Source organism: Capsicum annuum, unplaced genomic scaffold (assembly GCF_002878395.1).
Source record: "Capsicum annuum cultivar UCD-10X-F1 unplaced genomic scaffold, UCD10Xv1.1 ctg61730, whole genome shotgun sequence".
NCBI classification, from domain to species: domain Eukaryota; kingdom Viridiplantae; phylum Streptophyta; class Magnoliopsida; order Solanales; family Solanaceae; genus Capsicum; species Capsicum annuum.
Window position 1 is genome coordinate 3,521 of NW_025870662.1, and position 1,492 is coordinate 5,012.

At 33.6% G+C, this 1,492-nt stretch overlaps 1 long non-coding RNA gene across 1 annotated transcript; it reads left to right on the forward strand.

Moving 5' to 3' along the window:
- The first annotated feature begins 1,019 nt into the window (after positions 1–1,019).
- LOC124893565 lies at positions 1,020–1,481 on the forward strand. Its single transcript, XR_007050758.1, has 2 exons — positions 1,020–1,133; positions 1,419–1,481. It is a non-coding gene; the product is annotated as an uncharacterized LOC124893565 (long non-coding RNA).
- The last annotated feature ends 11 nt before the right edge of the window (positions 1,482–1,492 follow it).

Here is a 1,492-nt window from a genome sequence, read left to right on the forward strand (position 1 = left end):
CGACATTTAAATTATCACAAAAACCTCACTAATTAGGGGCTAGTGATAGAGTCCCCATATAACCAACATGGGTTGTGGTGCAATGGATAGGGTTGCTCCACCCTTAATCAGAGGTCGAGGATTCGACCTTGAGTATGGAGAAAACTCTGTTGGAAGCATTACCCCCCGAATGGGGCCCTACCCGACGCGAATTCGAATTAATCGGGCTTCAATGAGGGTACCGCATACCGAATGAAAATACAACAACAACAACAACAAACCCAGTATATTCCCACATAGTGGGGTCTGGGGAGGGTAGAGTTTACGCAGTCCATACCACTACCTCTAACGAGTTAGAGAGCTGTTTCCGATAGAACCCTGGTTCAAGATAAAAGGCAGTATACAAAAACATCAAAAGCATAGAACATGATAAAATAACATAGATACGACATCTATAAAAAAGAACAATGCCAAACAAATGACACCACAATTCCCCTCTCTACTGACTACAACTCAACCACACCCTTACTGTTTTTCCACTGTCATCATGAAAAATTTTAAAAGACTCAATGAATGAAGGAATACCATATATATTTATTTTTTTTGGGACGTATAGACTATTACAGACATCAAAAAAGACTTTTCAAAGAGTGGAATTCAACAATAAAATTACTGCAGAAGAAAGATATAACACTAATATAGTTGTGTGCAGAAATAGATTTACACACACACATATATATGTGCTTTTTTTCATCTCAATTTAAGTGGTCACGGATTAAATAAACAAATATTTGAAGTAAAATTAAATTATATCAACTCAATATTTTAAAATAATAATTAAATATTCAAAAATTGGATGAAAATTTATATGGTGGTAATTCTTTCATGCCCATAGGATACCAAAAAGAACATCTTTTAAAATAATAATTAAATATTCAAAAATTGGATGAAAATTTATATGGTGGTAATTCTTTCATGCCCATAGGATACCAAAAAGAACATCTTTTAAGTGTGCTATTTGGACCCAGAGAAGGATGGCTACTGGGTCCCATAGATAGCCATTATATAGACACCCACAATATTCACAAAGTGAAATACACTCAAACTTGAAAGCTCTAAGAGGAGAGAAAAACATCCAGCTTATTCATTTAAAGGTATTTCTTTTCTTCAAAATCTTATCTTCATTTAACTTTAGTTCTTCAAGCTTAATTAGTTATTAATTCCCAAACATATGAACTCATAATATCAACTTATAACCTTATCTTATATCATTTTTCTTTTCCTGAGGAAAACTTCATGCTTGATTTTGCCATGATTTGAATTGTTTTCTGTTAGAAATTTTCATGTTTATGCAATGACTGTCTTATATTATAACTATAAGAATAATAATAGTCAATGGGTGAAGCAAGGCTAATTTGAAGCAAACTCTATTGGTGCAGCTTTCAGGATTGAACAAAATGGGAGGTGGTGGCAATATGAGTACTCCAGCAACTAAAACTGGAGAAAAGAAAAG